The sequence below is a fragment of the Lampetra planeri genome, chromosome 13, assembly GCF_965212315.1.
Source record: "Lampetra planeri chromosome 13, kcLamPlan1.2.h2, whole genome shotgun sequence".
In the NCBI taxonomy this organism is placed as follows: Eukaryota; Metazoa; Chordata; class Hyperoartia; order Petromyzontiformes; family Petromyzontidae; genus Lampetra; species Lampetra planeri.
The window spans coordinates 10,732,397-10,747,983 of NC_136119.1; positions in this window are offsets into that span (position 1 = coordinate 10,732,397).

A 15,587-nucleotide genomic window follows, 5' to 3' on the forward strand; every position below is an offset into this window, starting at 1 on the left:
TGGCTCTCACTCTGTCACTAGTCTCATCCATCAGACTATCACTCGGTTCTAGCAGTGCGTCTTAACCAAACACAATTATTTTCTTCAAGAGTCAATATGATGTCTCCGTAAGAGGTTTTTGGGTTAGATCGTGTAAATATAAAAATGTGTTGTTAAAACCCGCCACCACCCGACACAGCCAACTAGTAAGGTTTGTCACGTAAACATAACTTTCCAATTCGTCACTAGTACAGCACACCGGTGTGTTGGAGAGACAAGCCACAACATTTACAAACTGAGTACGATGTTTCGCCAGTAATTACAACCAGCTTCATCAGGCGACAGCCAGATTTGTGGAGAAGTCTTACTGTTTCGTTCCTTATATAGTAGATGTGTTGATCACCCTTCTGAGCCCAGAAGGGTGGTCAACAACATCTACGCCTCTTTATAATGATTCATATAAATCACACCAAGTTGATTCACTTCCAATAACACTGCGATATTGGTTTTCATGATAAAAATCTAATCAGTTTTCCGACAAATAATATCATCCTGCTTCCGTTTGTTTCTTTATTATATCGTTACGATCCCAATCTGCCATCAATAATTGCCCTCCTAGGTGTCCACATTCTGGATGTTTTACAGCTGTATCTCTCCAACAATGTCCTTTGTTAAAAAAAAAAAATCACGTATTTTTGTTTAGCCATACTTATGTTTGAATCCAACTTTTAAAAAAACTAGTGCGACCAGCTGCTGACCAAACGCAGTTTACCTGACTATTAAACCTGTACACGGAGATGAAATGTCTCAAACGCGTAATGATGCCTTGACCATTCTGCTCTTCTAAAAAAGGGAAATAATCGATGTGAAGAATTCCAGACACATTCGCAACGTCAGAGGGATGTGAAACTCGTAAACGTTAGAGACCAACCCACCACGTGAGCAAGATGGATTTTAGGAAAGGTTTTTCTACCATTGGCCATGTAAACCACTGTGGATCAGATCGCAGAAGAGACGAATTAGAATAATTTACGAGGGATACGTTTCGTATTTAAACGTTTATTTTTTGGGATTTTTAAGGAAAATTTTTCCAATCTTGGTTTCCGATTTTCGAATAATTTCCATTGTAAATTATTTAAATCGTCTTGGTACACGTGTTTTGTATACCTCAATCAATGGCTCATGACACCCCCGGTGCTAAAACCGTGGAATTGACGTAATTTATTTTGACGTCAGATTTTCGGATAATTTAAACTGCTGTATCTGGGCCTCAGTTTTTTTTTCTTTTAAAGAATATTCTCTAAAAAAATAGAAAACATTCTCGTTTTTTTAATATCACACGTGGCTCTCGTTGATTGTGAAAAGGCATTGGATTCAGTGTGAAATTATAGCAGACATCCAAATGCACACAAAGGCCGTCATTAAGATACGTATTTATTAAGACGCAACTGAAAATTTGATATTGCATTAATAAATTGGCAAAGTCAATAGTGTAGTTGGGCAAGGAGATATACACCCTTAATCATAATTGCAACATTCGAGTAATACTTTACAAGCATCGGATTGGCACATAAAATGCACACGTTCAAATTGGCACAAAGTATAGTGAGTAGCCATCTCATTTTGACAAACATTAAGAAAAGGAAATTCAGAACACTGTTGAAGAAATTCCACATAATACGATGTAAACTGTTTACATGAACATATACAGAAGGAAGCTAAAACAACAGATATGCAATTTTCCCAAACGGTTAATGATTAAAATTTGTATTTGAACAAATAATACGTGACATTGTAATTATGTAACATGAACAACTATGCAGTAATTGAATAAAAACAAGTTGATTAAATACGTTCATTAAGTTGAGACGTGTTTAAGTTGATACCGTAAGCGAATTGGCGTATCCCCAATAACTGCTACTCAGCACATTTGTTACATCACAGAAGCATCGTATGAAGTGGCAGTGCGCGTTGATGTCTTCATCCAGCACGGAATTCACAAAAGTGCTGTAAAGTAAAAAAAAACATCCATTGTACGTTGAACTTCTTTCACGCCGTACGTAGCCAACCGTGCTAATCGGAGGTGCGTACTTTGGTAAGTCCTTCTCTCTGGCAATCACAAGGCGGTGCTGGTTCAGGTACTCGAACCTGCACTTTGGGAAGCGGTCGGCTCAATCGCGTGGGTGCTTTGTCTACAGCGCCCGGTCAACACATTCGCCATCTGGATTATAATTACACTAGAGACAAAGATATCCCGTATAGCCACATAAGCTGTTGGGGGCAAGTGCTGTCAGCGAGCACCTATGAAAGCCGGTACAGAGCACGAGGGAGTGGTCTGGCCAACACCACCACCACGCCCGGCCGTCTTTGTTTCTCCAGTACAGGACTGGATTGATGTATATACGCCGCACCCAGCGTCTAATTTTTTTTCTTAAGTCAGAATCGACATAGGAAAGTCCCAGTTCACATACCACTCGTGACTGATATTAGCCGTAAGCGGGCATCGAACCAAGGTCGCCCGGTTCGGAGCGTAGTGCGCCAACCACGACACCACCGACACCCGATATGGACACGCACACACACGCAAACATCTCATCTATTACATCGTACTACGCGCGTACAAACTACAGATATATATTAAAAAAGCGTTCGATAATGCCTTATCGCAGTTTTACAAGATGCACTGCGAACGCAGCGAGGCTGTAGGACCACAGCAGCACTGCGCGATTCTCCATCGCGTGACTGCAGTTTGAATGCCCGCCCCAGCCATTGTAATTAAGATGCAGACAGACAGAAGCTTGATCCTCAGACTCCATACACTGCCCTGCTACATTCTATCCCCCCCACCCACCCAACCACCACCACGCACCCTGCGCCCTCCCCCACCCACCGTCAACTTGCTTCTCTCTACCCCCTCTAGGACGAGCCTAAAGCCAACTACCCCCCCCCCTCGCTCAGGCTGGTGTGAGGGCTTGGCTAGACAGTCTGAACAGTGATAAATTGTCCGTATAACGACCAAGGGGTAGCAGACGCACGGAGACATTAGGCTGTTAAATGCATCGATGGCGGGGATAGCGGTTTTGAATGTGTTAGACACAATAAGGGGATTCAGGTGCAGTCCCTGCAAATTTCTCGCCAACGACACTGCTGGCAGAAGAGGCCTCCACTCCCCCCCCCACACCTTCAGGAGATGGTATTTGGCCTACTCTTCCACGCTGACCAGACGTCTTGGAAGAGGTGGGAGTAACCCACGCTTTAACCCACCGCAAGTCACCTCGTGTTGGTCGAACTTTATGGTTGTTACCCACTTAACCATCCTGGCGCGGGGGAGGAATTCCCAAACTTTGGGAGCCATCGTTTCAACGATCGCTCCGGCAGAATTTAAGTGATTCGACTGGATCTAAGAGTTCAGTCTGAAACCATCAAACCACGGCAGCTTCGCGAACACATTGCGTGTGCGAGGTTTACATCGACTCGGTTGAACCTGTGAGATGCCGTTGCGCAAGTGGTGTTCGCGAGCACCTATTAAGGTTGCCAAGGAACATGGTCTGGCTAAGACCACGCCAGGCCGGCTGCCTTTGCCTCCAGGCACTCTTTTAAATCCTCGCTTACCTCGGCAGCGGCCCAAGTACCGTTTGCCACTAATAATGTTGCATCATTCACAGCGCATGCACAGTTACATGCACACGGCTGTCATAACGTGCACTCCCTCTTACAGGCACACACTCGTGTGTGCATTCATCACATACACACACCGGCTCCCACGCATACACAGTCAAAAATAGCGACAAAGATCCAACTACAGTATAGCCTTTAACAGACTGCTATGGGTAAGTGCACATGCCTTCCCGGTAGCCTGCTGCTGCTATGCGAGCACCTATTACGGCGGGCAAAAACAAAGACAACGATACCCCGTGTAGCCTTAACGGGCTGTTTGGGGCAAGTGCTGTTAGCGAGTAGCACCTATGCAGGCCGAAACGGTACACGAGGGGGGGGGGGCAGCACCACGCCCGACCACCACACACACATAGACACACGTATCAAAAGCGCATACATGTACACGCAGACGCAAAGACTACACGTACATACATACGTACAGATACATCAACAGACCGATACGAGAACACACGAGACCCAGAGACCCAGATCTGATGTTTACTACACACCACACAACGTACTCATTTAAGGCCGAGCCGACCTAGGAGAGGCACAGGAGCGGTCCAGATAACCCGTCACTGGTGTTCGGCCGTGAGCGGGAATCGAACTTGGGTGGCCGGGTTCGTAGCACGTCGAGACAACCGCTACACTACCGCTCCCCCCCCCCACACACACGTGTACACACACACACACACACGTGTACACACACACACACACGTGTACACACACACACACGTGTACACACACACACACGTGTACACACACACACACACACGTGTACACACACACACACACACGTGTACACACACACACGTGCGCGCACACAGACGCATGGCAGTAGCAGCAGCAGGCTGCCGGGAAGGCAGCTCCCAGCCATTAATGACCGTGTCAAATGGGGCAGTTGAGCCGGGGAAGCGAATGCTGTCTGGTCTCCGTTGTATGCCCCCCCCACCATCCTCTTTAGAGGATGATGGGGGGGGCAGGCGGCGAGGTGGTGGAGGAGGGGGGGGGTCCTGAAATAGGGGACAACCTTTTGAAGGAGCAACAGGGAGAGTGGGGAGGGGGTGTGTGGAAAAAAATCGAGCGGTGACATTGAATTACGACTTCACACTCGTGCCTGTCTTTGACTGTCCTGTCAAAATTTGAAGCGCTTTATCCCGGCAGAGCCCATTGTTTTCGTGGAAGCCCTTTGAAGAAAATGATGTGATCACACGAAAATTGTTTAACCAACTCCTCCCACCACCTCCATGCGAAGCGCCATCGCAAACGAGAGACGCGCACGCGCGCACACTCACACGCCTCTTCCTCCTCGACGGATCATCGCTTCCAACCGCAGCCGTTCCGTACCCCACCCCAATGGAGAAATTCTCACCACACATCTCTAGACAACACCCCTAAACACACACACACACACGCACATAGCACGCCCTGTCCCGCCAATAAAAGCGTTGTCATTTTTTGTCCCCTCCACCCACCCCCCAACCCGTGACACATTATACAGGACAACTATTCATGCCATTGATGGGCACTCGCTAAAGAAATAGCTGCAGACATTAGAATGCCACTTTAGACCTTTCGTGCGGGTCACTGGACTTATTCGTGTGAATCGAAGCCCCGCAATGCGAAGGGAAGTCTAAACACAGCGTCCCAAATGATAGGAATACATGAGACGCGCCATTCCAAAAATGAAATGAGTAAATGTTGTGTTAAAGTATACATTTGGGATGGGGAGCAGGGGGTGGGGGACGACGACCATACTTCACAATTCCGGTCATTGCGGGTTGGTCATGGGATAATATTTGGTCTCGCGAGTACCTGACTGGTATGGATGCAGAGCTGGAGCTAGTCACGTTCATAAGGCCCTCTTAAAATTACACTGGTCAACAAAAAAAACATTTTTTTCTGGCCTGGACTTTTGCAGCTGTTTAAGACTAATTTCAGGGTGCTGATTCCAAATCTGATCTCAGATTTGCTCTACCGCATCTCATTTTTATGCTATCGGCATACCCGATTTTCATTGATTTTACCCGAAATTAACTCTGTCACTTATGATTGCAAGTTGTTGAGAGTCAGTGACTGCTTTAGTGTTAAAATATGGTGCTGTATTTTTAGGATAGTGTGTTTATAATATCATTTTATGTAGATATCCACATTTATTTTATATTTCTCTTCTGCAGTTTTTATTGAAAATGCAACATTTTATCTCAAAAACCTGATGTGATAGACAAAAACTGATGCCAGATTTGGAATCAGCACCCCAAAAGTACCTTAAAACCGTTGGAATACTTTAATGCCAGAAAAAGTGTGTTGACCAGTGAATTATTGGTGCCCTGTCAATGTTAGCAACACCTCGAAAAACACAGACGCATGCCCTGTGCTCCCAATATATCTGTCATGCCACGTGTGTTGTCCTTCCCCCGCAACTCCAATTATCACGGGTGGCTACGTATGGTGCAAAAGAAGTTCAACGTACAAAACACTATCGTTGAGTTGTTGAAACTGTTTAAAAAAAATTCTGCGTATAATTCTCCAAGCAAAGTAGTACCCAGAGGTGAGCAACACACCGGAGTCACGGTACCAAGTTGCGGTGCGGCAAAAAACACCCCCCGCGCCAAAATGCGAGTTTGTTTCTCGAGGAGGACGTAATCTGGAGGAGCGAACGCGTTTAGTGCAGTGCGATTGGTGGGCGAATGTGGAGACCCACGACCGGTCGCACATATCACTTGCCAGTGACGCTTTGCCGTAAGCCTGGAATCTAACTCTGTGAGCCTCAGGTTGATAGCGCGTTGCGCTAACCACTGTGCCACCGCCACTCCCCTACCACCCTCCTGCCCACCAGCTCCCCTACGTTATTGCGCCGCTGTACATAGGATTATAGAGATGCTGGTCCTCGGCATGGTAATGTGGAATTGTCGTCCGGGTGGACAGTTGTGAAATCTCCGCCGCTGTACAGAGGATTATAGAGATGCTGGTCCTCGCCATAGTAATGTGGAATTGCCGTTCGGGTGGACAGTTGTGAAATCTCCGCCGCTGTACATCGGATTATAGAGATGCTGGTCCTCGCCATAGTAATGTGGAATTGCCGTCCGGGTGGACAGATGTGAAATCTCCACCGCTGTACATCGAATAATAGAGATGCTGGTCCTCACCATGGTAATGTGGAATTGTCGTTCGGGTGGACAGTTGTGAAATCTCCGCCGCGTCTCACCCCGTTGCTCGTTTTCAGCGGGTGAGATTTGGAATTTGAGAGAAACCCAAATTATTTTAACCCGCTCTGACAGCTCCAGGCTTAGTGCGGCCTGGAAGCGTATTATTAAGTAATACTTCTTACAATTCCTTATAGAGGAAACATACTAATCATTTGATTATTACTAATCTATTATATAATTACAAATCCTCCCCATTCCTCTGCATCTGATCTCTTCACCTGATGGGTTCAGTGACATGACCGCGTGCTGCTGCTCTCTTGAAGACATGAAGCAGGTGGATTGCTTCACTATTCTGGCAATTCGCCCGATGATGACGCTGGATGTAATTACCAGCGAAACGCCGTACTACTCAAATTGTAAATGTTGTGGATTAACTCTCCAACACACCGGTGGGCTAAAGTAGTGACTAATCGGCGTTTTGTTCACGTGACAAATCCATTACTAATTGGCTGTGTCGGGTGGTGGAGGTGTCACGACACATTTATACGTACGCGATCTAACCCAAAGACATCTCTACTCTGTGAGCATTCCCAGAGTTTGTTTCGTGAGGAGGACGTGACGTGGAGGAGCGAACGCGTTTCGTGCGGTGCCATTGGTTGGTTGAGGTTGATCGCTAGAGACACCTAGTGACGCCACGGCTGAATAGACGTATCGTTCAGATCTTCGTGGGTTTCTCTCTCTTGCCGGTGTCAGAGACGGCTTTCTTTAGAGCGCTAAAGAAAGCCAGCCGTCTCTGGTGTGGACCAATGAGTTTCAAAGACAATGCATCACACTACCAGAGCGTGTTTTGTCTTTGGTTTGCATGTTCATCGCAAGTATATATGCGGTCAATGCAGACATGATTGCTTGCAAAAAGGTTTCAGTTTGGTGTTTTAACATCCTAACACAACTGTTGTATTGCCGGAAAGGGTGAAACCTATTCTCATGTTTCGATCGTGTATGCACCGTATTTGTTGGACTTCTTTCGTGCCGTACGTGGCCCGACCGTGCCAATCGGAGGTGTGGGAATGGACGACAAACTTAAAAAAAACAAATACAAAAAGCAGTTATACCTGTTATTAGCCTATTTAAAATTGTTTCGTACGCCCATCCGATTGTTGCTTAAGAATCAATTAGCAGTGCAAAGACGAGTCTCGTGGGTGCAGGGTCGCCTCATCGATTTAATTGTGTGGTTCCAATGTTAATCGCGCGTGTAAGTGTCTCTTGGGCGTCACGGTGGCTAGGAGATGTTAACTCCCTCGCCTGGTATGGAGGAGGTGGTGGGTTCGATCTGGACCCCGACGCCTGCATTGTGCAGTTTGCGTGTCTCGGTCTCCCAATGATCGCGTGGATTTTTTTCGGGTCCTCCGGCTTTTCCCTCCACATTTACAATCAACACTCTGGTTCTTTCGGTAAAATCACGTAGGTTTAAAATAAGATAAATCACGACGTTTCGGGCGCAACACAAGCGTCCGTCATCAGACAAATGACGGACGCTTGTGTTACCGAAAGAACCAAAGAGTATGGATTCCTGCAGTTACGAAAGCTTCAAATCAAGATTTACAATCAACATCACGCGTTTAGAGTATTTGTGGCTGCTATACATTTCCACACGACAAGCCAATTCGTTGAGCTATCGTTTGCGGCCAGGTCATTTCTGAAAAAAGAGCTATATAGCTCAGTGGGCCTTACTTGGTGAAATAATAAAATAGTTTAGTTTAGTCTTTGCATGTGTATTACTGTGGGGGGGAGCGGTTAGCACGCTGTGTTATGAACCCAGTGACCCGAGTGACGATTATCTGAACCGGTCCTGGGCCTCCCCTAAGTTAACTTAATTGACGCAATGTAAACGATATGCTGTGCATTATAACAAGTCCAGACCAGGTTAGGTACTGCTATGAAACTCGGATGTCAGAATCAGAATGTTTGTTTATACTGGAGGAATCCGATGAGCTATTAAGCTCTTTCTCCAAATGTGCAGTAATGAGGAAATTGCTCATTCTCCCCTGCTGACCGCATGTCTATAACTCCATTCAAAAGTCGTTCCATGCTGTCGACGAACCTGCCCCCGTTCCAGTCCAGGATCCGTTTCTCTTGACTGACTGCAGCATTTCATTACCTCTCTTTAAAAGTGCCAGCTGCTCACGTAAGCATCGCGAGAGGCGGTCGCGTCTAGACGCTGGCATCATCAGCCATGGCCAATCCACTGCTGGATGAAGGCCTTCCCCCCCCCAAACCGCTGCCCACCTTTCACGATATTGCCACGAATTCGCTCCACGACCATTACCTGCGCAGAATCGGAATCGCGATCTTGATTTGGACCGGAGGAGGAATCCGATGAGGTACCCAGCTCCTTTTCAGCAAACAAACTCGTTCGCGGTCGTTCCATCTCCACCGACGCTCAAGCTGAAAACACGTTTCTAACGAAAAAAAAGTATATAATCCGAACGTAAGCTGAAACTAAATTGATAATAAATAAAGCTGATATTTAATTGAAAAAAAAGCTTAATTGAAAATGAACCTTATCATAGCTTACGGTGTTAAGCCACCCGCCCCATTGGACGCGAACGAATTTAGACAGGGGTTGCTATGGCTATTGCGATCCAGTAATCCTTTGGGTGCTGCAAAGTCCTCGTATTTAGCATTATATTTCAGGGTGGGAGTGGAGGGGGGGGGCAGTTAAGGAGCAAAGTTTTCTCTGCGGGATGCACCTGCCCCCCACCCCCCCCATGCGTCTTCCAAATACGCGCGCGAGAGCTTCGTGGGACTTGTCGTGCAGCGGGAGTAGAAGCCGACAACAGCCTCCGGGGGGTTCGACTCCCGCTCGCGGACATCACCGCCACGTGACGATTTTCCGAACCGGTAACCCGAGCCTCAACCTCGGGACGACACCCCCGGCGCGCTGTGTCAACGTGGCCCCCCACGCGGAGACAAAAGCGGTCGGGCGTGGTGTTAGGCCACCCATCATCTCGTGTGCCGTTGCAGGCCTTCGTTAGGTGGCTCCCTAACAGCATACTCTCAGGTTTTTTCGGTAAAGTCACGTAGAAACGTCGTGATTTATTATTTTATTTTATCTCCGTTATTACTTTTATTAACTTTTAATTTTATTTTTTACCTACGTGACTTTACCGAAAAAACGTGAGAGTATGAATCCTTGCAGTCACGAAAGCTTCAAATATAGAATCCCTAACAGCAATTGCTCTCAACAATCTGCTCAGGCTATACGGACACACACACGTGTGTGTGTGTGTACGTGGGCTTATGAGTGCGTAACTACGTGTGTACGTGCGCGAGTCTGCGGCTTTGGCTGTGCTCTTGAGATAGAAATCTGCCCGCGATGGGCGTGGGGGTAGTGGGGGTAGGAATCCGAGGCGGTGGCGGGGGGGGAGAGACTGTTGAGATGGCTTGCGGAGCGAGTTGAATGCGCTAAGCGGTGAAGGGAGGGAGGGGATGGGAGACACTGCGGGGAGGGCGTGTGGAGGGAGGCGGGCTGGGAGGGAAGGGAGGGAGGGAGCCTGGGAGTGTGGGGAGGGAGGGAAGGAGGGAAGGGAGGGAGGCTGGGAGGGAGGGAAGGGAGGGAGGCTGGGAGGGAGGGAAGGGAGGGAGGCTGGGAGGGAAGGGAGGGAGGGAAGGGAGGGAGGCTGTGAGGGAGAGCGAGGATGGAGGGATGCTGGGAGGGCTGGCTAGGGAGGCGAGGATGGAGGGAGGCACTGCAGCGAGGTGGGGGAGGGAGGGAGGCTGGGAGGGAAGGCGGGGGACGCTGCGGGGAGGTGCGGGAGGAGAGAGTGTCACGGCCAGGAGTCTGATGCATGGAGGGTAAGACTCGCCCTTTGCCCTGCGGCGATCGCTTACCGCGGTGTTCCCAGAAGTCATGGCGTGACTAACGCCTTAAGAAGCTTACAGGGAATTCTTGGGCGCGCTGCTAATCACGCACACTTCTCTTTAAAAAAAAAGGGACGTGGGGAGAAATTAAAACAAGGTGAGGGCGCTTAACTCCGGCGGAATATGCGCAAGAAACTGGCCAGGCGTATAGCGGGATTACATGTACTGTATACGCATGCATAGGGCCTGCAGTATTCAACAAAGTCTCCAATGTGTATATTTCTAGAAGGAAGGAATGGAGAAATAAACAAGACTAAAATGGCGAACAAAGCCGATGATTGTTGTAGTGTTAGCACGCGTAGCACCGCGCGCACAATGGGTGGCGACCCACACGTTTCGTGGAGAACGCATTCAGGCACCGGGGAAAGTATGCGCAGGAGGAACACTAAATGGCTTTAATTGAAAGGGGAACTTTAAACAGTGGGTGATGTATGATACCGCGCGCGTGACCTATGCCCCCGGTTGGTAATTCATATTCAGGATTTCGCATCTCGGCCAAACTAACGACTGCCTTCAAGAGCTCCCTCGTGCGACTGCATGTATGACGCCGATCGTTTCCCCGAGATTTTTGGGAGGGATTATCTTGTTGTTGTTCTGCCGCAGAAGGCGAAAGTTTATTTCGCCTACGCCCTTGGTTCTGTCTTTACCGTGCAACCGTTTCATCGAGAATTAAAAACAAGCCTCGTTCGAGACCCCAAAAACCGTCGCCACCTCCTTGGCCTTGACGTCCCTCGAATGAGCTGGTGGTGCACAACCACCGACCCCGCATCAGAACATCGACAAGGTCGATGCGCGGCATCCCCTTCACGAGCGGACAAACGGGAGAAACGAGATCGACGACAGTGGGGACGTGCGACCCAAACTATGAATCGCATCGTGAGCCCACTGCGGCAGTCTGTGCTCCCATCAAGGAGGTGGTGGTGGTGGACTAGCAACGACTCCATCAACTCTGCCTGCGATGCCCTCTCTCGTTGCTGGCCAGCGAAGCTCTGACATTGGCACGTAGCTCCCGAACGAACAAATTGCGGCCAGCATGCGCACAAATTTCAGTTCACTCGCGATAGGTAAAGAAAAAAAATGAAAATACACTGACCCCGATATCAACGTTAAGACCTCAATTGGGCCTTGCCTGGTAGCATGGGGACAGTTTCGTTTTATTTGTTTGTGTCTGGGCGATTTGTTTACATTTCTTGTACTTTGCACTCCTATCGTGTTTTGTTTGTTTGTTGTTGTAAAGTTCTTACCCCGTGCCCCGACTGAACATCTGCGATAAAAAGAGCTTTACAGCTCATCGGATTCCTCCAGTACATATATACATATTCTGATTCTGACCATTTGAGGAGACGATGCGACGTGCTGGCTGCAGCAGCAGCGCGAGTGGAACGATCCATTTGGCTAAAAGGCGCGGCAAGTGTAAGAAGGGCTTCTCCCCCACCGATCCACCCTCTAGAGGGCATTTGCTCGACTATTCCAGAATCAGAATATTTAATCAGAATCAGAATATTTATTCATACTGGAGGAATCCGATGAGCTATAAAGTTATTTTTTTCACAGATCTTCAAGCTGAACAGACGTCTTGCAAGAGGTGGGAGTCCCCACACTTCACTCCACCACCACGGCCACCACCACCGCCGCTACCACCACCAACCACCACCGCCGCCACCACACGCGACATTGCCGATCGACGAACCACGTGTTCATCGTTTCAACGTCGCCACCGGGAGATCGAAAGGCGAACCAGAGGATGATGTCTGGTTCTGGCAAGTCCATCGCAGAACTCATAACACCAGGGAAGCTTCCGCAATTGTTTTAATGCTGAGGATGGATATAACGAGAACTCAATGCCTATTTGTTTAGTCAAATAATAATGAATGTAATGATAATATCTGCTCGAATATGAGAACAGCTTGAAATTTGAATAAATTCTCGAGCAAGGGTCAGTATATTAAATAGAATAAATTAACTAAACTTGCCAAGCATTATGTAAAGGGTAGAGGGTGCGGTACAAAGAATTACGCAAAAGGTCATAAAATGCCACAGTTACTTTAGTAATTCTTTGGTTCAAACGGGACCCATAAGTACTGCCAATAAATCATAAATCACCGTTAACTCTTGTGCTGGTCCGAAGATGGCTTCGCCGTGAGTGATGCACACACGGTATTGGATTTTCCCCCTTCAACCCACGGGGCTGAGAGGAATTTTTTTTTCTCGGTATACCACTCGGGGTGGAAAATGCGACTCCAGTGTCCACTATAGGCAGGGAGCATTGGGATATTATAATACACAGTTCCCAATTATTTTCAAAACTTACAACGCAGGTTCCCTCTTAACGACACTCTTAAAAATAAAACTACCGCCGTGCCCTTGCTATCAGACGGATTTGCCATTCAGGAGATACAATTCTGAAAGAAAATCATTGGTAGCATGTGCAACCCTCCGTGGTACCGATGACCCATTTTTGGGCCAATCGTTTAGAAAATCTGCAGCACTTTTTTACTACTAAAATTATTCTGGTTGTGTGGTACAGTATATTTTAACAATGTCTTTATCCGAGTGAAAGTATTGTTTTAGTGCCTAGCATCTGAGGTCAGCAGGTCGTCATTCATCAACCATGATATAGCCACTGCTGGCTAAAGGCTTCATACCAAAGCAATTTCTTGGACAACGTCCTCGTAAAAGTGGCCATCCGAGCGGTCGATCTGACACGGGGTCTCCCCGCTCTCGATTTTCAACCTCCCCGGGTGCATGTCTCCATCTCGAGCAACGTTGACGGAGAGTTCACCCGTTTCAACATCTGGGGTGGACACCTCCCTGGGGTGGACACGTACATGGGGTGGACACCTATCGTAGTGGAGGAGCCATTCAAAAGTGATCAACAACGCAGGTGGCTGGGTAAGTATGCTCGTGGCACTACGTTATCAATGGTCAATTATCCCTTGAACTCTACGAGGGCGCCACAGTGGTGAGATGCTAACTACCTTGCCTGGTATACAGGAGGTCACGGGTTCGATCTCGCCTGAATATTTGGAGTTTGAATGTCTCTCTCTCTATGGTCGCATGGATTTATGTCGGGGTCCTCCAGTTTTTCCCTCCACATTTAGAAACGTGCGTTCAGAATATTTGGCTGTATCTAAATTTCCACTCAGTGGCGGTGACGTCACCACTACACCTGTGCCAGGCTATATGCACTTTAAGGCCATGTGAAGTGCCTGCTGGCATGTCACAGGACAGACCCAGGTGCCATGGGTCGACTGGCTGAGATGACTGGCCGAATCACACACACACAAAGACGCACACACACACACACATCAAATTGGAGCCTCGGTGTGGCAGATCAGAGATAAAGCCATCATGACCGTACGGGCTTGCAGTACAGCAAGTAGGTTCGACAGTTTGTGAACCCATCTACGTCGACCTCATTGAGAGATCCCTTGCACATTAGAAGGCACTCGTTAAAAAAGGAATCGATCAGACAATTCTCTTCGTCGCGAAACAAAAACAAAAACCAAAGAGGTCACACTCGGCGAGACTTTGCAAGGTAAATGTGGCCAGGACGTGGTGTTTTGCAGTTCCGTTTCACAGTTTTAATTTGGAACAAGCACTTTCACACCTGTACCGTTCACTGAAGCTCTTTTTAAAAATATATAAACGCAGTAACAGCCAGCGTGTCCACACAACAACAGTTTTGCACACGCTTCAACACGTACGCTTTCGCGGGCAATATTATCTGTAATGAAGGTTTTTTTTCTTTTCCGGGTTAGATGGCGTAAATATAAATGTGTCGTGAAAGCCGCCGCCACCACCCGACACAGCCAATTAGTAAGGTTCGTCACGTAAACAAAACGTGTCAATTAGTAACTTATTGGCCACGTTTTGTTTAAGTGACAAACCTTACTAATTGGCTGTGTCGGGTGGTGGCGGGTTAAACGACACATTTAGATATTTACGCGATCTAACCCCCCCCTCCTCCTTTATTATGTGTACACGCTTTGTGTAAATGCGTCTTGCACATCCACAACAGGAAAGTTTAATTTTGCATGCTGCGGCATGACTATTTTACAACGTCGTTGATCATGAAATGTCGCTTAACAGAATGGGTCAGGAGGATCATTTTCTGCACGCAAGCACTGTATCTGATGTACAGTACGGCACTGTAAAGACCGCTGTGGGTATTCTTTATCCATCTCGAGAGGAAAAAAATAAAATAAAAATCCTCTCGAGATGGATAAAGAATATAATAATATTTTTTTACGTTGAAACACGCAAATTATGTTGGCATGTTGTCCCCAACACGCTCAAGCGCTATCGTTGGTTTAGCAATTTCAGAAGTTACGTGGAATGTCTCGCATTGTGAAATGTAAACATATATAATCCTTGTGTATTATTTCAGGATTGAATTGGCCAACAAAATGCATGTATAAATTGGTGAAATCTGAAACGTTTGTTCACTCATTAGCATGCTCCGCTCAAATTTTAATAGCTTTTTTTTCTTACAGCATGTGTGTGGAATTGTTAACTTGTGAAGGAGGAATTTTCGTGGTTTTTTTGCGACTTAAATACCTCTCCTGGTATGCAGGAGGTCGTGGGTTCTATCCCAACCCTGACACACGTATATTTGGAGTTTGCATGTTCTCTCTCTCCACGTGGTCGCGTGGATTTTTCTCTGAGTCCTCCGGCTTTCCCCTCCACATTTAGAATCAACATCACGCGTTCGAGCATTTGGCTGCTAGAAATGTTCACGTGATAAGCCACATCGTTGAGCTGCCATTTGTGGCCAGGTGTTTTTTTTTTTAAAGGAGCTACATTGCTCAGTGGGTCTTACCTGGTAGAATAAAATAGTAAATAGTTTTAGCATATGGTTTGTTTAAATCATCATATTAA